General features: G+C 37.2%; 1 long non-coding RNA gene across 2 annotated transcripts in view; it reads left to right on the top strand.

Annotated features, from left to right (window-relative positions):
* The window catches only part of LOC106730695, a 427,796-nt gene that overhangs the window by 280,018 nt on the left and 122,255 nt on the right, over positions 1–25,523 (top strand). Inside the window, exon 21 of one of the 2 annotated variants that reach the window (XR_004322741.1) lies at positions 18,047–18,525. The exons of the other annotated variant lie outside the window; for it this stretch is intronic. This is a non-coding gene — a long non-coding RNA (uncharacterized LOC106730695). Of the gene's footprint in view, positions 1–18,046; positions 18,526–25,523 lie in introns of those variants that run through there. 2 annotated transcript variants of the gene reach the window in all.

A 25,523-nucleotide genomic window follows, 5' to 3' on the forward strand; every position in this document is an offset into this window, starting at 1 on the left:
TGGATTCCTCCCTTTCACCCGGCCCCTGTAAAATCTTTTTAAAAGAAAGCCAAAGTGAACCTTTAAAAAAAAGTAACTGAGTCATGTAACCCCCCTCATCAAAACTCTTCAATGGTTTCTTATTTCGCTAAAAGCGAAGTCAAAGACCCTACACAGCAATCAGAACTCCACATAATGTGAAAACCTTAGGACCTTTCTGCCTTCATCGCCTACAGCTCTTCCCCTCCTTCACTTCACTTCAGCAACATTAATATATTTTCTATTCTTTGAAAATACAGGTATGCTTCTATCTTAAAGACTTTGCTCTGACTGTTTCTAATTCCTGGATTCTTCTCCCTATAGTTACCTGCTTAGCCAGCATCCTTACCTTGTTGATGGCTTTGCACAAATTTTGACTTCTCAGTGAGGCGCATCTTGACAATCACACAGCAGCCCTGCCTAAGAAGAAGCAGTTAGGGGGGGAAAAGGAAGAAAACCCAGAGTGTGAGATGCCAGAAAAACTTTACCAAGAGACCATTTTTTTAAAAAAATTAGTAAGGAACTAAAAGTGACGAAAACACAAGGCCATGTAAGATAAGGACTAAATGAATCAATCTGGTTTAGTAGTAAAGTGCTTGTTTGTGATCTTGGCAGGAATAGCTGATCTGAATTGGTAGATGAGAAATCTAGAGTGTGCAGTATCCTTGTTTCTGATACACCAACAGAATTTATTCAAAGATGCCATTGTTTAAGGTGTTACTGCACATGTTCAAAATACGGACGATCTTACCCTGTGTGGGTGATAGTTATTTCAGAAAAAGTCCATAGCTGTGGTCCGCAGCCCTGCTTTCCCTCTTAGCCTTGGGTTCAGCCTACTGTGCCTTCAGAATGAGAGACCAACTGCTGTCTACTGTTGTTTCTACTCTACTGATAATGTTATGTTGCTTGAATTGTATGCAGAGTGTTCTTGAAGAATTACTTTTGTGTGTCTTATGGGAAAGACATGTAGGGAATGTAAAAGACGCTTTGGGAAAGTAACTTTGAGGGTTTATATTGAGCATCCATACTCAGTATCACTGTGACCTCCCTTTTATCTAGCAACCTTGAAATTTTAATTTTTAGATTTATCTGTCCATTTTACATTTAAATTTTTTCCTACTTCTGTATCCAAGAATGTATCAAATAAAAATGTTTTACTGAGATACTCAGTAATCAGTATTTACTATTTCTTACTACATTTGGTTTTTGCAAGGTCAGCAATACTGTTTCAGATTTGAAGACTTGGACTAAGTTGCTTTAATTGCACCAGAGTATCAGAAATCCAATCATTAAAGTCTGTATTTTTCATTAAAGTACATCCTTAATTTTAAAAATAACATAAACTATTTGCCCACTCAGTACTGAATAGAACAAAAAAAAAGAGGCTGACTATAGAACACTTTTAAAGAAATATAACCACCTGCGTACAAGCTAACAACTTCCAAGTTATTAGCCATCTGGTTGCAACATCTGTTGCCCATTGATTGCCAGTGTTCATTTGCATGGTCTGGATTACTCGGTGGGGTAAAGAAGAATTTCCCTCAATAGAAGAGAATCATTCTTTGGACAAGAGTATACATATAACAGTGTCTCTCTTCATCGGAAGCTCACAATTTATTGCTGCATTTAATTATTTTCTGTTTGGAGTAATAATCTGATCTGTCCTACTTCTCTTGTCCTATCTTGGTGATGACAGATTAAAATCATTATGGAGCAATCAGTAGCTCAGGCACACAAAATGGAGTGGGGCAGCCTTTGAGGATCTGGTCTCTGATATGTTTCTACACCACTGAGAATTTGAACTTTCTGAACTGTACCGAACCACAACCTCCCCAAAACACCACCAGTTTTTTTGTTTGTTTGTTTGTTTTAAGAATATCTGCTAGCTGCAAACTTGTGGCCTCAAGGTTTCCCCCTTGCAACCACATAACTATTTCAAACCCCAATCAATCCTTGCCTAACAAGCACCCTTACTTCTTGCCAGCTCCAGTCATAATTCTTGATAAACAACTTACATAACTAACTGCAGTTTTTGACTTCATAAGTTTTCTCCATCTTGTAGTCCAGAAGAACAATTCACACGCTTCTCAAATCTGTTACCTGAGCTGCAGCCATAACAAACCCCAAATAAACACCTCTTTGTCTAAATCATGTCTTCATTTCTAAGAATTTTGGTTAACATTGGATTAGAAACCTGCCTAAGGCTGCCCACAGGTTAATTGATATGCAATTACTAGATTTCTTATCAATAAACAACCCTTGAGCACTTCCTCTGTATCCAGTGGTGAAAGAAGATGTAGGTAGGTAGAAATGAGCAAGACAGAGTCAATTCCTTCTGTTAGGGGAATAGACAGTCATCTATAGTGCAAGGTAGGTTGTAGACATAGGAAACTTTGTAGTCAGTAAAGTTTACTGAAAGCATTTTAATGGGAAAGTGATCTGAACATGACAACGTTACAGAGTTTAAAATTTTACAAGATAGTCAAGATGTAGGGAGAGAAGCTAAAACCTATTGTAAGATAAATCAGTTCCTGTCATCCTGGAATCTTGATGTTGGATTCTTGGTCTCTATCTCTGCCCTTTGTCTGCAGGTTCTTGGTCAAACAATGACTTCTTTATCTCAACATGGTTTCCTAATGCTTCAGATTTGCACATTTTTCCACTTTTTTCTGCTTCAGGCCAGGGGAAGCTACTTTCTATGGTTTTTATTACATTTTATTTTATTTTTTAAACACTGGCTGTCAATGTTAGATTAAATTATTTCACTTTTTCCCACATCAATTAAATTGTCTTTGTTAGAACCACTGATGTTCCCTACCTAAACATTCAATCCTAAATAAATTCCCTGCACTTGACCTAGCTTATTTGAGCCTTATTTACAATGCTTGGTGTCTATTCCTCCTACCCTCTGTCCCAGAAGAATTCTTCTTTCTGCAACAGCCCACTTGACTTTCAACTCGAACTGTTGCCTAGAATATTCAACTTCTCTGCTCATCAAGCAGATTCCTGGTTACTTACAGTTTTTAGAATCATATCTGACATGTGGCTTGAGACTTTCTGATCCCCATGTCTGATTCATTCTTTGTATGCTGGTGACCTGCCCCAGGTTTTACTCCACACTAAGAAATGTGTTACCTCCCATGTCCTTACCATGAAAATGCCTGGTATACGAGCCTACAGAAGCCATTTTTCACTAAGAAGAAACCTTCAAATCATCACTTCGCCATTGTAGTGCTTCTGTTTTCTTCTTACCCCCAAGATTAGCTCTTGTAGAGCTATTTCAGAAAGCTCTGTTCCAGTGTCAAACATATTTAATTTACTGATTTTGCTCTTTCAAGGATAATAAACTCAAATGACTTTAGAAAGGTTATATACTTATGTGAAGTCCCAATACATAAGTTGATGAATAAAGGTGTATCTCTTCTATATATTCAAATACAACAACAACAAAAAAAAGCTTCCAGCAATGTCAGAATAATTTCTCCCAAGCAAATGTTCCACTGAGAACCACCAAGAAAAATATTTTGCAAAACCTGTTTGAAAGCTTTGTCAATCTACCGTAAGAACCTGTGGGTCCAAAACTCTAAGAGAAGGAAAACACAGGAGCTGAGCCTGAGATTTGACCCCATTTTTCAGCTGTGGAGTTTGCCATTTGATAATACAGCTGAAAGCTGAAGAGTTAAAAAGAACTTAACAGTTTAAGTGGGCTGAGTGGGCAAAAGTTGGAATTTAGGATTTGGCAAGAAGGAGATGCCCTGATGAAAAAAACAAAAACAAAAACGCCAGGCCTTTGGAAAGGATCCTGAAAGCAACATCCTAGGAGTAAGTAGGCAACACTTTGAATCTGTTCAGTCCCTAATTGAATTAATATTATCCAATCCAAGACTATCTGTCTTACCAGAAGAAAAGATAAACACTTTAGGAGGAAGTAACTTCACAAATTTTATATACACTAATTCAACTATAATGTTCATTATTCAATTTAAAAAGTAATAGTAATGAGGCACACAAGAAAGCAAGGACTGACCATGTATCAATAGAAAGAAAAAGAAACAGTGGAAACAGACCTATAGTAGATTTAGACATTAGAGTAATCAGAAAATGACCTCTAGAATGTGGTTAATGGTAAGGAGAAAAAATTGTAGATAACTAGGAAATATTAAAAGAGAATTACATGCAAATAATAAGGTTAATAAACACAATAACTGAAATTAAAAATTAGATAAAGGGTTTTACAAAAGATGAGTGATACCTGAAGGAAAAATTGTTCAACTGTTATATAAGTCAGAAGAAAAATGCATGACTGAAACAGAGCTAAAATGATGAAAAATCACAAAAGAATAAGGTATATTAGGAACATGCTGAAAAGAAAAAAAATTCCATAATTGGAGTCCAAGAAGGAGAGGGAAGACTAAATAGAGAAGAACCAATATTTGAATTTATAAAGGTGGAGATACTTTTAAAACTAATAGCATCCAGTCACAAGTTTGAGAAACTCTATGAAACTCATGTAGAACAAACATGAAACCAAAACCAAAACAAAAACAAACAAATCTACTCACCCAATAGTAAAAGTCTGAAAGCAAGACAGAGAAAATCTTAAAAGCATGTATAAATAAAGACATACTGAATCTAAAGATTAACAACTGACTTCTTAACATAGACAACAGAAGATGGGTTATGATTATTCATGTGGGTTTATTTTAAAATAATGGATTAACACTACATTTATGAAACCTGAGGTTGTCTGGATCTTAAGCATATGTTCTTTCTACCATATTATTGTAGGAAAATTCATTCATTTATGATCTCTGTCTGGTAAAAAATTTCTTTAAACCTGACCTTGAAGTCTCATTTTTGACGCTATAGGTCTTAAATACTTTTAAGTCCCTTATGTTAACTTTCTTACTAGACAATATAAAGGAAAAGTCACATTAGGACCATACACTAATGTTTATTTTATGTCTGTGGTGAAACTTACAATGTATTGAATTTTTTAATGTTAGTATGAACCAGTAGAAAGAACTTAACTTTTAGAGCTGAGTAAGTGAAAATTGACACCTTCTAGGTTTTTGCCTAACTGTGATTCTGGGTATTCTATCTCTCTTTTTTTTTTTTTTTAGGAGTTTTGGTTTCTTTATTTTAAAACAGAAATTTCTTAGAAGATAAAATGTATGTATAATTTAAATGTATTTCATTTTCCCTATGAAATGTTAAGAAATAATCCATCATATAAACAGTTCTTTGTTTATAAAATTTTATTTCTATTACTTGCCTAAATTTGAGAACTGAAATTGTTTTATGTTTATTGTTTTTTCTTTTGTTATAAAGCAATGCATTTTATTGTAAAATGTGCACAATATACAATGAAGAAAATAAAGACAATTCATAATTCTACTACACACACACTTGCACACTGCTCTATATTTATTCTGCATGTGTTTGTATACATTAATACACATTTATATACATATATCTATACACATGTATGTATATTTATGTATGCATTTAACCCTTGACTGATCAGATAAGATAAATCTTTTGTTAAATTTTCCATCTTGTGAATTCAACTACAATTATTTTATCTAGGTTAACATTGGGAGAACTGATTTTCAATCTGTATACACAGGGCTGTTCTCTGAGCCAATATCTGTACTGTGCCAGCTTTAAAATATTCATTATTGTCAGATGTATGCACCCACACAATGCTGAATTTTAATAGTCTCTATTGCAAAACTAACCAGTAACCCATAGAAAATTTCCGAACTGTTCTCAGTCTTAATTTCTTCATCTATAGAAGTGGGATTAGTAATACCTGTCTTTCAGTTGCTGGGTATTTAGAAATATCTCTTGTAAATCACCAAAGTCTTATTGAAGGACGTCATAGAGGATGTGACTGCTGGTTGACCTGCAAGCTGATCCTAGGGAGTCAGAGGTTCCTTACCCCTCCTACCTCTCACCTGTCATTGGAATGTACGTTCTGCCTACTATTCCCACACTAGAAGCTATTTCAAGAATGCAGCCTTTGGGGAAGTAATGTGTAAGCAAAAAATAAAAATGCAATTATTAAAATCTACAATGAAAGATGATTATTGGCAACTGTACAGAAATATTCTTAAAACTGTGGAAATACTATGATGAATTGTATGCCAACATAGCAAATAACATAGATCAAATGCACAAATTCCTAGGAAGGCAAAGACTAAAATTAACCCAAGACGAAAGAGAAAATATGAATAGACCTAAAACAAGTGAAAAGTTTGAGTTAAATTAATCAAACACACACACACACACACACACACACACACACATACACACACCAGCCAGGACCAGAAGAATTCACCTGTGAATTCTACCAAACATTTAAAGGAAATTAACATCAATCTTGACAAAATTTTTCACTAAATGGAAAGGGAGAGAATACACTTTCTAACGTATTTTATGAGTTCTGATACTAATGACATCACAAGGAAACTACAAGCCAATATCTCTTAAGATTATAGATGCAAAAATTTTTAAATACTGGCAAACCGAACCAGACACATATTTTAAAAGATTATACACCATATCCAAATGGTATTTTTTCTGGGAAAGTAAGGCTGGTTTAATATATAAAAATCAATCAATGTCATCTATACCATATTAATAGAATAAGGAGAGAAAAATCACACATGGCTACCTCAACAGATCCAGAAAAAGCATTTGACAAAATCCAACATCCTTTTATGATTAAAAAAGAAAACACTCTACAACTTAGGAAACCAGGAATAGAAGAAAACTTTCTCAAAATGTTAGACGGCATGAAAGAAAATCCAAGCTAACCTCATACTTAATGATGAAAGATTGAGAATTTTCCCCGTAAGATTAGCAAAAAGACAAGGATGTTTGCTCGTATCACTTTACACAATATTTTACTGGATGTTCTTGTCAGAACCATTGGTTAAGAAAATGAAAGAAAAGATAGGAAAGAAAAAAGTAAACTATATTTGCAGATGACATGATCTTATAGAGAAAATACTGAAGAACAGATACAAACACACAAAAATTATTAGAGCTAATAAAGGAGTTCATCAAAGCTGTAGGATACAAGTTCAATACATAAAAATCAGTTGCATTTCTATCACTAGAAATATACAATCCAAAAATGAAATTAAGAAAATAATTTGTCTTATAGTATTATCAAAAAATATTTAGAAATAAATTTAACCAAAGAAATCCTAGACATACATACTACTGAAAATTATAAGATAGTGTTCAAATTTTTATGCTAGAAAAGAAAGTCATCCGTGTTAATGGATGGGAAGACAGTCTTGTTAGGGTGACACTAATCCCTATATTGATCTATAGATTCAGTCCCTGCCAAAAGCCCATCTTACCTGTTTGCAGAGATGGACAAACTGATCCTAAAATTGAAGCAGAAATTTAAGTGAATCAGAATAACCAAAACAATCTTTAAAAAAAGGAATGAAATTGGAAAAATTACATTTACCAATTCCAAAACTTACTACAAATCTACAGTAATCAAGACAGTGTGGTACTGGCATAAAGAGAGAGATACAGATCACTGTAATAGAATTAAGGGTCCAGAAATATGGACTCTCCTGTAATGGGTTCATACATCTGTGGTTAATTAATTTTTGGCAAGAATTCAAGACCAATCAATGGGGAAAGAATAATCTTTTCAATAAGTAGTTCTGGAACAACTGGATATCCCAGTTATGCCATGATGCAAATAATGTAAACATTTAAATTCATTATGAAACTTAACTCATGCCATTACACAAAAATTAACTCAAAGTGGATCAAAGACTTAAATGTAGATTTAATACTCTAAAACTATTAGAAGAAAACTTACATGTAAATGCAGTTAAATTGAAATTCATTAAATTAAAAACATTTGTGTGTCAGCACATCCTATAAAAATGAGAAGATAGCATACAGAATCAGAGAAAAATTGACATTTTATCTCGTATGAGTGTGGTATCTACAATATATTAAAAAGCACTTAAAATTCAACAATTAAAAGACAAACAACCCAATTAAAAAATGGTCAATGGATTCAAATAAACATTTCTGCAAAGCAGGTATACAGGAATACAACAAGCACATGAAAAGGTGCTGAACATCGTTATTCATTAGAAAAGTGCAAAGCAAAACCACGATGGGATATCACTTCCTACCCACACAATAGCTATAATTTAGGAAAACAAACAAACAAACAAACTAAAGGACAAGTGTTAGCAAGGATGTGGAAAAATCGAAACCCTTATGCACTGGTGATGAGTGCAATAAAATGATGAAGCTACTGTGTGAACAGTTTGTCTCAAAAAATTAAGCAACAGCTCCAATTCTAGGACTAAGTTGACTAAAGACAATTAAAAACGTGCTTACACAAAAACTTGCACATTAATGTTTATAGCAACATCACTTATAATGGCCTCAAAAGTTGAAACAATCCCAATGTTTATCAGCTGATAAATGGTTAAACAAAATGTGGTATATCAAATTAATGGATTATTGTTAGGCCAGAGAAGGAATGAAATCCTAATACATACTACAACAAGGATGAATTTTGGAAACATTCTAAGTGAAAGAAACCAGGCATTAAAAAAAAAAACATAATCCTATTAATGTTAAATGTGCAGATTATATAACTCCTCAGGAACAGAAAGTAGCTTAGTGGTTGCCAGGGGCTGGGGCGTGAAGAAGAAACAGGATGAGTGATAACAAGTCAGAGGACTGTTTGGGGGGATGGTAAAATATTAAATGCACAATCTGGGAATATACAAAAACCACTTAAATGGACGTTTCAAAAGAATGATTTTTATGGTGTGTGAATTATGTAGCATTAGGAAAAAAGGCGGGGAGACATAAGGCTGAAAAATAGGAGACTGTCAAATCATAAAATATTTTGGGCCACAGTAAGGAGCGGGAATTTATTCTGTTGGCATGAGGTATTCATTAAAGCATTTAAAGCAGGAAGGTAACAAGATTTTATCTTTAGTTAGAGGGCAGTACCTAGGAGGTCTAGAACAAGATGTACAGGTAATCAGGATAAAGAACAACCCAGGAAACAGCAGGGATACAGAAAACAGAGCTAGATGGAAAGAAGGCCAATCTGAGAAATGAATGGATAAGCCAATGGTTTATAAGCCAAATATGTGAGTAGGTGATACAAGTCAGTAATTCATAATAAATGATTAAAATTATTCATTCAGCATTTTGAATTATGTGGAGTAATTAATTCATATTTGATAAAATTAGCAAATATCAAATTGTCAAATTTAAAAAAAAATTTAACAGGTAGTGATCAGGTAAAAAAAATGATCAATTATATTTATCGTAGACCATTATTAAAACATATTTTTAATGTTAGCAAACAAGCATCACATTTTGAAGAATCACAAAGGAGTTACTTGTTTTAAAATGATTTTCATAAATATTTAAATGATACCTTACTCTGAATCTTCTGAGGGAAAGGACAATGTGTGTTTGATCTATATTGTCGTTCCTCACATGTCGTGCTCAGTCATGAGCCTGGTGTCTCAGAGGTGTTTTCTTTAACATATTGTTGAATTTTAAAAAATATGTAATAAATGCTAAACTTGAGTTAATAGGTTAATAACTGTATGTCCTGGTGTTGTCTGAGAAAGACACTGAAAACATTATCTCATTTATTTCCTTCAAATGTACCATGAAGTTTAAGAAAAATATTATTAATATTCATTTTACAATGAGATAACTGAAGCTTCAAGAAATTAAGTCACCTGCTCAATGTCACAATTACTCGTGAGTGGGGAGTCCTAGAAAAGGACTCAGGCCAGGACTGGGATGAGGGTGAGAAGCGAGGGGCAGGGTTGTTCAATTCCAGTACAAGTTCCTGTCTTTATTTTTTAAAAGTTTGATATTTTGTTCATTGTGGGCTTTTGACATTCATTTCTATTTAAAAAATATTATAAATAGTATTATTTTGACTACAAGGCTTTTGGGGCACCTCCTTAAGTTTTGTGCCTGAGGGAAGTGCTTCACTGCTGTCACGCTTGTCCCAGCCCTGCTCAGGTCTGGGAGATTTAGGTGTTCTTAGTGAGTAACTGTTAGAAAGACACAACAATTGTCAGCATCTCAGAGAAGTCCCAAAACTTTTTAGAAAAACCAAGAGAGTTCAACTGATTGGAAAATTGAGGTTCTTAAGGACGATTTATATTGGGAAAGAGGCAGAAGCAAAATATTTCAGATAAAGTAATCACATCCTGCCCTGACACCTACTACCAAATTTGCACCTGATCAAAGCACATTTTATTTATTTAATTTTTTTTATTGAAGTATAGTTGATTTACAATGCTGGTTTAGTTTCTGGTGTACAGCATAGTAATTCAGTTATACATTTATATACATATATATATATATTCCCACACATGTATCTTTATATTACTCAATATTATTATATTATTACTCATATTCATTATAGGTTATTATAAGATATTGAATATAGTTCACTCTGCTATACAGTAGGTCCTTGTTGTTAATCTCTTATGCCTGCTCCCCTCCCCTTTCTCTTAGCATAAGTGTGTTTGCTAGATTGTGATTTTTTTTTAAGGTAAAACATTTATAAAAGCAAATAACTGCCACCATTACATTCCAAAACTTGTTTTCTATTTTGCTTCTTTTAATGTAAAAATCAGTTTTCCATAAACTTTTACATTGATTTTGCTTAGCCTTAGGTTTATAGAAGATTTATTTCCACCAAAAAAGACTTTTCTAAATATCTTGAAAGTAAATATATTATTTTGTCATAGTATAAATATATATTTTCTTGTGATAGCAGACTCCTAAAATGCTCAGAATATAGTAGGCAGACTTGATCTCCAATTTAGCTGGCATGCATCTTTCCTTTGACTGCAGGGCAGGTGACTCTGCCCTTTGAATAAGAGAGCTTTTGTTTAATAGTGAAGACAAGAGCAGAAAAATTATGTATATGTAAGCAAACTGTATTAAAAATGTGTTTGCAGTGACCTAATTGCTATTTTGGATGAATGTAGCAATTGATAAATTATTATAATTACAACTTTCATTTATCTTTAACAAAACAGTAAGATTGCCAAGCTCAGTTTCACTTAGTATGTTTACTTAATCCATTGTTTTGACTTCTTGAAAGTAAATCATGTAAGAATCAATGGTTATTTTTTGCTGTACCTATATAAAAAAAAATCAGCCTGATAAAATTATTTGAAACTAAGTTTTGGAATCAAGGGACCAAAGACAAATGAGTGTGGGGGTGTGTGTGTGTGTGTGTGTGTGTGTGTGTGTGTGTGTGTGTAGGACACAGTGGAACACTCTGACATTTTCATCCCTTTTATTCCTGCTCACCTCCACTGCTGGTAGGAAGGAGGTCCTTCATAATAATAACTTGTTATGTTCTTCCATTACAAGCTATGTATCATAAATGTTCTATTCTAAGTATAAGAATCTACAACAGTCCTTTGAAGACAGAGCCAAGAAACCGGTGTTTCCAAACTAACATGTAAGGGGTGACAGGTCTTAGAAGGAGATCAGAGATGCTCCAAGAGAGGCTACAAAGGCTTAGAAAAAAAGAATGAAGGAGGGAAACAGACTATCCAATCATAGTGCTCCATTTTCTTTGCCACAGTAATTTGTCCCCAGGATTGACACATAATCCACATTAACCCACGATAAGCTTCACAAAATGTTAATATGAGGATGGCAGCACAGTGGGGTTCTGTTCCTTTAGGATAATGTGTGTATATGGGTAAAAATATATTCCAGATTTCCAAGGAATCTCCCACTTGGTCTATACCTTTTTCCTTAGCATAATTATAATAGTACTCTTTTCACTCTGAAAGGTGTCTTAGTTTGGATAATAGTGCAGTTATCCTGGCTCAAAGGTTCAGGTAGTCTCGAGCTGAGTGTCCATCTCTCCTGGTCAAGTAAACTCACTGATGTGCAGAATAAAATCAGTCTCTGAAAGATTATCAAGCAGAGAGATCTGGAGATACAGAACCCTGAGACCACCAGAGCCTCCAAATGGATTTATTTTTCAGGCAATAGCAACCTCTGTTTTGAGCCAGTTATTTGAGCCAATAAATTTCCTTTTTTTCTTAAACTTGCCACCCACAACAAGAAAGGTAGTATACCATTTATCCTCCCATTTTGATCTGGGCAAAGATACCTCTGTCTAGTCTTCCATACTGTACAAGCCCTGAGTTAAATTTAATATTACACTTCACTGCCATCATCTGTTTACTTATCTGATTCTCCTACTAGACTGTGAGCTCCTTTAAGCAGACCACATCATATTTACCTCAGTATTTTCAGCTCCTAAAGGAGAATAATTAGTATTGACTAGGTGCCCAGTAAATATTATTGAATAACTGTAAGAATCAATGTGTAAATGAGTGAATGAATGAATAAAAGGTTGATATGTTCCAAAGGGGACTGATAAAGTATAACACCTAATTGCTTTTCTGGTATTTTAGTCCAATGATGGAAATTAAACCTATGCACAAAATCCTTGCTTGTCAAGGTCCTAAAAGTTCTAAGACTGAATTTGAGCAGTAATAGTCTCTCTGTGTTACTGAGTCCAAGCTGGTACTGCTTGTCACATGACAGGCCACACTATCGAGAAAGGAGGTGTTGGGGCAAGGAATAGCAGCTTTGTTTGGAAAACCAGCAGACCAGACCAAGATGGTCCCAACAAACCATCTTACCCGAGTTAGATTCTAATTCAAGCTTCCTTATACTAAAAGGGGAAGAGGTATGACTAGTTGTTGCTAAATATACCCCAGTTCTACCTTTTTCCTGTTTATCTCTTACCATGTCAAGTGATTCCCACATCCTTTCACTTCTGCATCTATTGTAGGCAGTTTCTGAAGTATTTTTAGCCTGCCCCATGATTTTTTTCTCTATGCACAGTTCTCTGACTATTCTTCCCTCTCTCTGTTATATGTACTGCATGGCCCATACTCCCTTTCTTTTCTGTGTATTGTCATCTACCTGCTTCTTCTATTTCCTGTAAGTGTCAGCCCACTGGTATTTGCTTCCTGAAACTTCATCTTGAAACTACTCATTCTTGTACTTGCTTTGCCTTTAATTTCTACAACTCAGTCTCTGTGGGAGCCCATGATTGGGTTAACAAATTGTAACAGATCCCAGCCGCTTATCTCCTTAAAGAAGATGTGCTTAGTAACTGCCTTGAGGTTTTGCAATGACCCAGGCCCCCGGCTATAAATGCTGGGCGTGCCTGCTGTTAGTCTTCTATCACCAAAACAGCCTTGGGCTGGAATGGTAAAAAGCTGCAGACTCAGGTGAGAAGGCTGGTTAGCCAATGACGTGTAAGATCCCCTGAGGGGGCAACCTAAGACAGGCACAGCCGCCTGAGTCCAAGGAAAATGTTGTTGTGCAGCTAATTCTCATACGTTCCGCCCTGATAAGCTGAAAGGCTCAACACGATTATGATTCACCAAAAAGGGTCTTCTGACCTTGAGCCAAACACCAACAATGAACAAAGCCTTTGTACTCATTGTGATCCCACCCTGTCCTTCCCTAAATTCCTGCTCCGACTGTACTCAATAAATATGAGAGATTTGAGAGGCTCCTAGAGTTGGCTCCCAACTCCCTCTCTCTCTCTTGACTTTTCCAGAGTCTTGAATAATTCATTCCATCTCGGTGGAACTTCTGCTGGCCAGAACCCACAACTGGTGACGAACCCACAATTCTCCAAGTTTAATAGTTCGCCATTACCGAAATAAGTGCCATGTAACCAACAAGCCCCGAACTCAGCGGCTTACAACAAGCAGTATTTACTTTTCTCACTAGCAGCTGGGGTGGCTCTACTTTAGCTTGTAAGTTGAGTTCGGGTCTGCTCCACTTGTTTCTACAGTGTTCATGGACCAGGAGGACAAACAGAGCAAAACCTTCTCATCATGGATCTAAGGAACAAGAGGACAAGTCAAAATCTGTGGTCGTGACATATCCACACACACTCCATTGACTAGTGGTCTATAGTTTACCCCCAAGGGAGGGGGAGTATCATTAAACAATAATCCAAACCATTACACTCTCCTTTCTCTTTACTGTATTGCTCGTTTTAGTCCATCTTGTCTAGTTGATTCTTTACCATCAGTGTAAATCCAGTGCTGGCTTTTTTTCAGCTCCAAGTCCAATCCAGACTCCTGCAGTCCCACAGTTTTCACTTTGTCCAAAAGCTCTTTGTTGTGAGTTATCGGACTCTATGTAACTAGCTTGACAAAGGGAAATTTATTAGCTCATGTAATCATAGAATAATTTACAATCAAGCCATGTGAAGGAAAAGGTGCAGCTGATCCTTGGGAACAATGGGATTCAGCAACTCAGATGCTGACAGAAATTTACCTGTTTCTCATTGCTTCTTTTTGTGGTTTCATTCTTTCTTGTTGCTGGCTGGCTCAGTGAACATGGTTGGAAACACAGGAAACTATCAAATTTTACATCTCATGTTATTCAACCCCAGAGAGGATCTGCATATTTTTTCCCTCCATTCCAGTTTAAACAAATCAGAAGTCCTGCTTGAGACAGGTGGCTACCCCTAAACGTAACAACCATGGTCAGGGTGTTAAGAATAAGAAGAGTCAGTGTGGGTAAATGGAGGCTTTCACAGAAGAAAAGGAGTCTGTGTGTGAGCGGATCTCTCCACATGGTACTTTTTCTCCCCATTTTATCTCATCTGTAAGCACAGCACCAGCTCAGATCCTAGCACAGCTGTTCTTGGCTTGGTAGCGAATGTTGCCTATCCGTGGTAGGTGTTGCTATAGACAGCGTAATTGAGTTAACGGGACTCCATCATCAGTACATAAAACAAATCATTACTAATTCACTTTATTTTAGAATAATACTATGGAAAAGCACATCAAAATACAGTACTATTTCTTAAGAGAATATAAAATTTTATATGAGGTCTGAGATGTCATCTAAGTCTCCTTGACAAGAGAACTGCTCTATTCCATAAAAACTGAATGATGTTCCTTCTGTAAATATAGATATCACACTTCAGGGAGAATGTATAAATCACACCATCAACTCTAAAACAGCATGACCCTCAAACTGTGAGTCTACCTCATTTGTTGTATTACACACATGAGAATTATATATTAATCTGACTGCTATTACCAGCGTGAACCTCAGTAATAGGTGCCCGGAAAGGGGGAAAGGCAAGTGCTTTGAATGAGCTACAGAAAGCCTGTTAAGTGATGAAGTATGCCTGAAACACACCAAAGGGAAAATATAAGCCTCAGAAAACAGAGGAGTTCCTTACAGGCAGTAAAACAAAATCCTCTGCGGCCATTTTTGCTTTATGTTATAACCTGAATGTTATGAATAAATGTAACGCTGGGTTGAAATAATTTCCCATCTGGTGGCTGACAGTACCGTCTCTTCCTTTCGTAGTTAGCACAGCTGATGACTATTTTGAAACACAAATGAAGACTTGATCACATGGGCTGCAAAGGAGAGTCCTACTTATTACATTTGGAAGAACTATGCTAAATATACCCTCACTTCTACATTGTCCCCCACAAACTAAAAAACCTGAATAAAAATTAAAATTAGACATTGTTAGAGCTGCTATCTGGACATGTGTGTTTCTACTCAGAATTATACTTCCCAGCTTACATATTTGATTATTTGGGAAAATGTTAATGATCACCTAGTAACAGTGCCTTTAGGAATCCCCAAATGATAAACACACACACAAATAAATTAATTTCCAAGGTGAAATATATCATTGGTTGATATGCAGGTGCTGTTATGCATATTTATTTCACAATGCAGTTCAATATTTATTTAATAAATGGTATTATTTGCACAGAGCTGCATAAAAGATGGCTTAAAAGCAGTTCAATTCCTAGCCCCCAAAGTCTGCATTTTTTTATTTGAAGATTAGATAAATATTAGGTATTTGTAATAAAAAGCAGTCTATGCTATGTTAAATTAAAGCTTTATCCAAAGACCTTAAGGATTATGAGCAACTAAAGATCACAAGTAATTGGCAACATCAGGGAAGGCTTCTTGGAGGAGGCATCATATAAAACGGAATTGCTGGTACTTTGATAAGTAGACATGAGAACACAATAAGTACTGTACAAGAAATTTATCTGACATATAGTCACTACTTAATAACTGCCAATTAAGTCTGAATTCAGGTTTCCAGGCAGCATAATTAAAAAATTGGAGTTGGTAAAGTAAAACCATGTTTGAGGAGTGTACAAATTGCTTGGACTACAGGCTTCATGTAAGATGAGTCTTAGGCGTTTGATGGGAGATAGGTGAGAAGACACAGTGCGGAAGGCCTCAAATACACTCTGAGAATTTTGTTAAAAATACAGGAGGGAAACTTAGGAGTTTCCTGGGACAGAACAAAGTAGTCAGTCATTTTTAAGTAGATGAATCTGACTGTAGAACAGATTCTGGATAAGAAACCTGATGTCACAAAGATCAGTTAGGAGGCTTTTGCGGTGGTCCTTCTGACAGACAGGATGTTCATAGATATGCTGGCTCTCTTTCCTTGTGGGCACCTGGTAAGATTCCATTTTCTTGCCCAGCTGAAGTTAGAGTAGTCATATGACTTGTCCCCCAACTTCCCTCTCCTCTCTCTATATCTATCTATCTATCTATTATATATATATAAAATTTTAGAATTAATTTTGTGGCTTCTCATTACCTCTGCCATTTCACAAAGTGGCTTCTCCATCAGTACTGATCCTGGAGGAAGGGGGACATTCATGCAGAGCAGTGTCCTCATCTGGTTGGCATTTAACCACTAGCATGGGTGAGAAAGTAAGTCTTTAAAACAAATAAGCCATTGAGATATGAGGGTTGTTTCTTATTGCTCCATAACCAGCCCTATATGGACTGAACCTAGTGAAAGGTAATTAGAACGTGGACGAGCATCAAGCCTGGGAAAGAGAATGTAGAAATAGATGTGAACTTGTTATTTTATGGACAGGATATCGCTTAGACTGTTTTGCTTTCCATCCGCTGGGGTTCTGGTTATCCTGGGGTTCTGGTTATCCAACATCTGGCTCTAAGCTCCTCCCAGGTTTTCCTGAAAGATCCTACGTCATTTTGGATGACACCACATGACACACTGGGAAACTTAAAATCACGCGACATTTAGAAAAGAGATAAGCAAACAGGGAATTATAGCCCACAAAAAAACAGATAAAACTTGGCAAAAATTGAGAAGCTTGATTTTTAAGGATTATGTTCTCCCTAAAATTTTTCTAAGCCCCTGTTGTTTTTCATCAGGTGGAATTAGGGTACCAGCTTCTTCGGAATTAGCTGGAGTCTTGATAGAAATGCAAATTTTTGAGCCCTAATGCAGCTATAAATATTATGATCTCTGGTGGTGGAACCCAGGAACCAGTATTCTGCATTAAAATTTCAGAAACCTGTAATGCCTCACTAAATTTTGAGAACTGCCACTAGTGTTAACATGCCCTCCCTTCTGTAAACTCTTAAGAGACTTTTTTTTCTTTCTGTAATTATTACAACCCTGAACACGATCTACCTAATTGCTAGCAGTAATTTATATGTCATACATTTAGCAGTATGTGTGCTCCCAGGAGCCGTGAACATGTTTACATCTTTATTCTTCATAGTGTATGGCACAGTTGTCTCAAAGTGGAAATTAAAAAAAAAAAAAACAAACAGTGCTCTAGGTACAGCTCACTGACCTTAGTCTCAAAGAAACAGAGAAGAGAGAAGAGCTGTTCAAATAATTTGGATATCTCGTGGAAGGCCTGGGAGAAACCCTATGGAAATCCTAGAGGCAGAAAACTGACAACACCCGATCACAGCCTTGAAGTTCCTCTGAGGAAATGCTGTCATCTCTGCCATTGCAAAAGCTCCTGACATATTACAGTGAGGGTTCAACACCCTCCACCCTGAAAAACCAGTACTTTCAACAGTACATTTGACAGAGGGTAAATTCTGGGGAACATAACTAACTCCCTGCTCTGCTCACTTCAACATTCAGGTACCTTCATAAATGTCTGTGGACAGAAGAACCAGCGGTCACGTGCGAGGGAGACATCTGTTTTGGCAACGCAGAGCTCACAATGTGGGGAAATTTCAAAAGGAAGAGAGGTTCTCAAATGACTGGAGCTCAAATGACTAATGTCAACTCTGTGGTTGAATATAACATTCTTTTCTACCCAAGATGGTAATATTTCTAGGTGCTCTGGTTTACAAGAACATATGGTGACAGCCTTTTCAGCTCTCTGTTAGGATGTAACTGCCAGACAGTAAATACCACTGAGCTGAGATCTGTGTTATGAATGTCCTCTGTCCAGCACAAATCCCTTAAATTCTTTGGACTCTGGTGTTTTTCTCTGTAAAATGAACATCTTCAACTATACTGTCTGGAAGATCTCTTTTTACTACACTAATTCTGCCGTTATTTAATTAGTATTTATACAATAGAGAAGTTAATGTGGTTTCTATGACAAGAAGATTCTTGTACCCATACATATTTGAGACCACTAAGAATTAATTAATAGTCACTCCAGTTCAGCCTATGTCTTCTGTTATAAATGTAATACGCAAAATACACAGGTCATATATTAAGCCCTGATAATGGGACAAGAAACCAGTCACTGAGGGTTCTCCCCTAGGAAATTGAATTTTGGCTGTTGAACTGGATCACAGGCTCCCACAAATATCACAAGCCTGGAGTGTGACTGATAATTTTAAAGCAACATTTCTCTTTTACTCCTTGAGATAGCCCTTCTATTCAAATTTCTGCCTCCTCCTCTCCCTTTTCAGCAGCAGCTGGAAGCCCTTTGTCTGGGTCATCTACAAATGTGTTATGTAGCACATGATTTGTGACCATAGAGTCCAATAGCTTTTTCCTGTTGCTTATTGGTTGTAGGTTTACCTTTTGACCTTCTGTAATGTTTCATGTGATGCCAAATCGGCCATTTGGGGAGAGGGTTAGTGACCTCATTGACAATATAAAATGGCCAAACATGTTCCCTGTAACCTCCGATGAGTAAGATAAAAAGGGGGCAGATGCATATAACGGCAATATGAGCAGCTGTTCTTTTAAAGGAAAGGAAAAGCCGTGGGCATGAACAAAAACGTTTGGTAGCATTACGGTTTATGTATTTCTATTTTAATATAGATTTTTGCTATAGCATCTGTTGCTAGAATAGTCGTGTGCTTTATAGTCACTAAAATGGGGGAAGGGTACAGACCCTGGATGGAATTTTCTGTGATAAGATACATTAAGTGGAAATCATTAAATAATTGATAATTCAATATGGGTGGAATGAAATATCAAAGAAGGAGATGACAGTCTCTAATGAAATAATGATGCCTAATGAGATTTCTAACTACTCATCTTGACTTTCCAGATGAAATACATTTTTTTAAACCATTACTGCCGCAATTTTACAGCAGCTGGTTCTTCATTATATCCATGGCTCTTTCCTCCCACTTAACCTGAGTAAGTGACTATTAGAGTTCAGATCCATTTCAAGTGAACTCTCATCCGGCACCCGCGTGTCTAAGACACTTCCATCCCCCTTTACGTCATATCACTAACCTTCACCTTTACCTTACACGGACCCAGCCCCCATGAACTTGGACCCCGTTTTTATTCCAATTTTTTCTTCATATAACTATACAATATAAAGATGTTTAGGTTTATTTTATGTCCCCATCTTATCTCTTTCTCAAAATTTAAATTCTTGGGAAGTCTCAAGCATATGTTTTTTATTATTTCCCTTCAGTTCTTTTTCCTTCAGTAAAATATGGTATAAATGTATGACTGAATAGGCAAGTATCCAGCCTTCTCCCCTCAGCCTTTTACTCTGAACAAATTTTTAGTTATATTTTAAGTATTAACGTCTCTGGCTGGACCACTCTTAAAATAGTTCCCTGTACTGGAATGGAAAATACATTAATTCAAAATTACCTTATTAAGAATGAGTGTTAATCAGCACTTTGATCTCAGTTCAGAAGCCCGAGTGCTGCGCATGGGACATTACACTGCAGGCAAGGGACTCAGAATGTGAGGGCTACCAGAGCCCCTGCGTGGAGACAGAGGACATCTTTCTATAAAAGATGTGTTTATAGGTTCAAGGGAGACATATAGGACTTGCCTTGAATCTGCATTTTTTAATTGAATTATTTGTTTATATAGGATGGTTTGGGGAGAGATCTGGTAGAGACTTTAAGGAACTAAAATTCCTTCCAAGCCACACCTTGTTACGGCTGCTGAAAAAGCAAGTGCTGAGGGGTTAGGGACTAGTTCTGGTCCCTCTAGCTTATTCATTTAGCCAGTTAATATGTTATTCGCATCAATGATTGCTTTAGGTGTTAATGATAGTGTAAAAAAAACCAAATAGTTTATTTCTAAGCAATCCATAGACATGAATCTCAGCTCTTGTGTCTTGGTTATCAAAACCCTGTCAAAACCATGTGGCGTGTTTCTTTCTTCATAACATTTCTGAAAATTAAAATAGCCATTCCATATCGTTTTCCAAGAGAGGTTTATTAGATAATAACACAGTATTGAAACAATAAATCTCAGTAAAAATCAAGCACAATAGCTACCCCATCACAATGAGCTGCCTATTTCCTCGTCGGAAGTACTCTCTTCAGGAAAGAGAAGGAAATAGCCCATATTTGCTGGGGTTCTGGTTGTGTCTTTCTGGGGATGGGGTTCATGGGTAAATGAAGAGTGGATTTAAAGCACAAACAGAATTTGTAAGGAAATACTGTAAGCAGAGAGAATGATCAAAAACACAGAGAGGGCTGATTATGGGTTATCTTCACACAAAGAAGTGCCATGAAATCCTTTTAACACATCTTGGAGTTAACTCTCTCCCATGGGAACCCAGACTTCCACGTCTATAGGAGTACAAAGTGTGAATCACTGCTTTGGGACAAGTGGTCATAGTTTGGTTAATATTTTTTTCTAAGAAGCACATGAGCTTTTTTTTAAACAAAGTACTGATTTAAAAACAAAACAAATCAACAAAAAAAAAAACCCCACAAGAAAACAAAACTCAAATTCTCCACAAAGACAAATCTGTGTCTTTATTAGAGCAAATGTTTACCAAGAGGACAAACTCTGCATGACCAGCAAAGATGTCCCCCTTCACTAATCCCCTGATTTTACTTCAGAGAAGTCTATTATCTTGTGAACATTAAAAAAAAACAACTTGTAAAATTTCAACATATAGTGTTTATATAAAAGAGTTTTAACGTGTAACATTTTAAGTAACAGATAATTATAAAAGAAAAATGAAATACCACCGACTCCATAGCTCTTAACAGCACGTGATATCTTACAGTTTCTGTGAGTCAGGAGTCTGGGCACAACTTAACCTGCATCCTCTGCATCAGGACCTTTGCTTCAGGTCTCACAAGGCTGCAAACCAAATACCAGCCAGGGCTGTGGTCTCATCTCAAGGGTCAGCTGAGGAAGTATCCATTTCTAAGCATGTGTGATTGTTGGTGGAATTCAGTTCCTTGTGGTTTAAGTGACTGAGTGTCTCACTTTCTCGCTGGGTGTTAAATGGAGGCTTCCTTTATTTCCTCATGTTGATCTCTCCAAAGGACAGCACAAAACACAGCAGCTTGTTTCATCAAATCCAGCAAAGGAGAAAACCTACTAGCAAGATAGATTACAGTCTCATGCAGTGAAATTATGGAAGTGTTATCCCAGTTCCTTGCAGTATTCGGTTGATGGGAAGCAAGTCATCAATGTTGCCCACATTTGAGGAGAGGGGATGACACAGCTGTGATACAAGGAAGTATGATTGAAGGTCATCCTCGAGCCTGTCCATGACTGACCACCCTCTGACCCCTTTGTCAGAACAATTACATTCATCTCTTCCCAAGGTTTCCAAGTGTCTCATTCCATGACAGCTTCTGCTGAAAGTCCAGAGTGTCATCCTCTACATCAGGTGTAAATGTGGCTGAGACTCCTTGGGTGTAGTTCCTCTTGATCTACAGATTATAAAACTAGGAAGACAAATTATCTTCCCTCCACATTCAAAATGCAAATGGCAGGACGTGTGTAGAGAAAACAGCTCCAGATGTTCTTGTTCAAAAATGGGGGACACGAGAGCTACAAAGGCATCATCAGTCCATAGCGATTCTGCAACACAGATGGGCAAAGCTGGATATTCCTTGGTTAGTTTTTAAAGGCCTAGGAACTCTTCACTCTTAGTTCCACCCTCAAGCCATCCTTTTGTTTTTATGAAAAGTAGCATGCATAGGCAGCGAGTGGTTTCATAAGTCCACTTCCTGATGCTAGAATCTTAGGGTCCAGCAGTCTCTTTTCATTTTGTACTCTTTCTATCCCTTCCAGTCCAACTTTCCAAAGTTGTTGTCTCTATTTTTTTTTTTTTTTTTTTTGGCTAAAATAACTTTCTCAAAAACTTGTGGCTCTTCTGTGGATTCCACTGGGGTTCGCTCCATTTGCCAAGAGCCGTACCCACAGAGCTCATTGAGACCAGCCCTTCTGACCTTGAGCTCCAGCAGAGAAGGCTGAGACACAACACGATTATTTTTCTTAGAGGCTCTATTGTTAGCGAGGTTCCATAAGGCACACTTTGATCTCTTTAATGGGTCTTCTGTGTGACTGAATACTCTGACCTTTAGATCTTCCTAAGATTTTCACAAAACGTACAGTCACTTCCTCAGCTTTTTTCCTCCAGATCATGGCTTATTTCGATTCCACTTTCTCCTAATAATGTTTGGAAGCTATTTCATGACTGTAGCATCTTTTGCTATGTAGAAAGACAGAATTTTCAAAATAGTCAAGTCCTGTTTCCCTTATGTTTAATGGTCCTTGCCTCAGTTTATGTCTCTCCTCTCATCTTTTCCTATAAGTAGTAAGAAATGATCACACTTTATTTGGAAATCTCCTTAGCTGGATAACCAAATTCATCACTTGCATGTTCTGATTTCCACATAAGTGTGGGGTAGAATATTGCGAAGCTTTCTGCCACTGTATAACCAGGATATCGCCTCCCTTTAGTTTCAATAACAAGTTTATCGCTTTCTTTGGAGCCTTCACCAACAATGTCCTCAAAGGGCAGATCTCCATGAACAGTCTGTTGAAGGCACCTCAGGCTTTCTCTGTCATTGATGCAAATGTCATTGGACCAGGAGGTCTGGGATAACTGCTGCTGCAGCTTACTTGTGTCCTCTGTTCCTACTCACATTTTCTCCCAGCTGTGTCATTTCCAAACCCATCCTACCCTATGATTTGGTGTGTCTAGAAGAGCCAGTTCATAACAGGCATTTCTACACACATTCTCATGTGGTGCTCCCTGCTCAAGCATTCCATATCTACAGGGATCACATTACACAGAATACATGCTTATCAAAAAGTAAATCACTCTTTAATGAGGACACCTAGGAGTCTGTGTTGTGATTCTCTGACTGGTGCATCTTTTCATTCTTCACTTACCTTTTTTGCCACCACGGAGTGGTAGCATCTAACGCCATAGCGGCTGGCTGATTCTGTGGCCTGTGTGGCAGGGATACTTGCACTGGAAAGTGGACTTGCTGCAGAAACCTTTTCTGATCTCAGCCCCATTTAGTGCTGGCAGTCTTCCATCAGCTGTCCAATCAGTCAGAGTCATTGTTCCCTGACAGAACCCAAAGAGGTCTAGCAAATGCTGTGCTTCCTTCTTTGTAGCTGGAAATCAAGTATGCAGCAATTTATCTTTGACTTTGCAGGAAAATGTTGGCACACCCTTGACTACTGGATGCCTAAAAACTGAAGTCATAGGCCCCTGAATTTTCCTAGAATTTGCCTCCCACCCTCTGGAGCATGGGTTTCTTCCCAAGGCTTCTAGAAAATTAGCCACCTCTAGTTTGTCCTAATCACCATGATGTCATCAATTAGTATGTGATGGATTAGTATGATATTTAGTAAGATATCTAGGACATTACAATCTTCAGACTGCATCAGGACAGGGGTGGTAGATTTAACGTGGCCCTGAGGCAAAGCTATAAATGAATGGTTTTTTTGGTCCCACGTGAATGTAAACTTTCTGATTATTTTTTTCTAATTGGAGTCTAAAACTGCATTTGCCAAATTAAGTATTGTATGACACCTCTGTAAGACTTACTACTTTGCTCCGTCAGTGACAACTCATCTGCCAGCCTAGCTGCAACTCAGGGAGCCTATGATAGCCTAAGGTCACTCTTCATGTCTCTGTATTTTCTGCAGGGACTAAACTGGAGATGTAAATGACAGAGATATGAAAGGAACAACCAATTGTACATCCTTTAGGTCTTTAATGGAAGTGCTTATCTCTACCATCCCTTTGGGATATGCAATATTGTTTTTGGCTTGTTATCTTAGCCAGAGGTTGAAGCAGTTCCAGAGGTTTCTACTTGGCCTTCCTCATCTATTGGGTTCCTATCTGATACTCCAAGGACCCAATATGGAAATTCCTCCAACTACCATGTGTATCAAATCAAATTATACTTTGGGACTGGCGAACATGACCAATGGGTGGGTCTGTGGACCTAATGAGTCCTGTGTGAACTAAGTTTAGGCTAAAAGACCAGTTAATACTTATCCTCCTAAGCCTTAATTGAAATGGGGAGGGGGAGTTGTGAAGACATTTTGGGTCTGTGAGTAGCAATACCAACTCAGTCCCTTAAAAATTCTGAATATCCTCCTCTATCTAATGTTCAGTCACTCCAGTAATGTCCATATGTCTTTAGGGAAAGAACTTGGGAATCATTAAAGTATACACCTGCTGCAAGACTGCAGGATCCTTCCTCCTAGAAAATGGACCACCTTTTCAATCATTCGGTTCTGGACCTAAAAATTGGCTAATTTCTAGGGACTGATTGGGAAATCAATGATTTTGGGGGCAACAATCACCCTGATTACCCTGATTCCGTATTCTGACTCTTTTTTTCTGGTTATAGATATTCTATAACACCTTTGCAGGCTGTGCCATTTGGCTCCATGATGTACTAAGAGTCTCTGTAATTTCTTTCAAGTCAGAGCCCCCTGGCTGTTCCTCCATCCTTGCAGGGTGTTTCAGTAATTGTGGCCTCTGACTTCTAGAAGTTGTGTATCAAAACCTGGCTCTTCTTACTTTGGGGCTCCATACTTCCATTGATACTGATATAAGCAGGACTGTGACCACTTCTCCTATTGTTATCTCTAGCCTGTAGAAAACAACTACCACTGTACTTTTTCAGTGATGTCGGCATGCCTTTCATCAGCCCACTTCTGATAGCCTTGGAAGATGGCCCACCTTTGGAACATAATCCTCTGACAGATCTGCTTCCCTAGCATAATAAATGCAATATATCCTATTCCAGAGTTTAGGATTTTCAATTTTCCCAACCAGAACACTGATGTTAGCATGACGGACAGCCTTCGCTGGCATCTCTGGAGATCCGTAGCTCAAACTATCAGATTCTGAGTCTGCTGCTCAGCTGCAATGGCTCCTTGACTGCAG

Source organism: Camelus ferus, chromosome 9 (assembly GCF_009834535.1).
Source record: "Camelus ferus isolate YT-003-E chromosome 9, BCGSAC_Cfer_1.0, whole genome shotgun sequence".
Classification (NCBI taxonomy): Eukaryota; Metazoa; Chordata; class Mammalia; order Artiodactyla; family Camelidae; genus Camelus; species Camelus ferus.